This window comes from Penaeus japonicus, unplaced genomic scaffold, assembly GCF_977035675.1.
Source record: "Penaeus japonicus unplaced genomic scaffold, GWHDUDI00000001_assembly GWHDUDI00000022, whole genome shotgun sequence".
Taxonomy (NCBI): domain Eukaryota; kingdom Metazoa; phylum Arthropoda; class Malacostraca; order Decapoda; family Penaeidae; genus Penaeus; species Penaeus japonicus.
Genome location: NW_028234424.1, coordinates 5,740,862 through 5,741,451, shown reverse-complemented (window position 1 = coordinate 5,741,451; position 590 = coordinate 5,740,862).

The window sequence follows — 590 nt, the reverse complement described above, 5'->3', positions numbered from 1 at the left end:
ATATATATATATATATATATATTATTCTCGTTATCTTTAGCTTCGATGTTTCGGGATAAATATAGAGACTTCTGACTTTGGATTTCCTTGGAAAGAGTATACTTCTTATCTTATACTCGGGATAGGATTTAAATGACGAGCAAGGTATGGGTTTGGTTTGTATCAAAAGGTATCGATTAAATGTTATTCAATATCAGATTAGCCTGAGCAGTCTTGGTAATTAATTCTGAAGCTCGCCATCGCTATAATAATTCGATTTGGAAATTACGTTACAGTTTGGTAAGTCCTTTTCATCTGAATCATTATGATCAAGCGAATCTCTAGTGGACCTAGAATTAATAAATATATAACTTTACCATTATAGCATTTATTACTGGCAAGAGCAAATCCTTTTCCATTCGAAGTATTCTTTATAGAAATCAGTGCCATCCCACGAATAGCATAGAAATATGTAAATTTTGCATTTCGAGTCGTGTGGATTTAAAGTGAATCTAAATCCCACGTTTGGTTGTTTGGTTGTTTGTTATACCCATTTTTAACGTCCCTAATCTTGCCTTGGTGGTGGCAGTGATTCCGGGTGTTACTGGGAG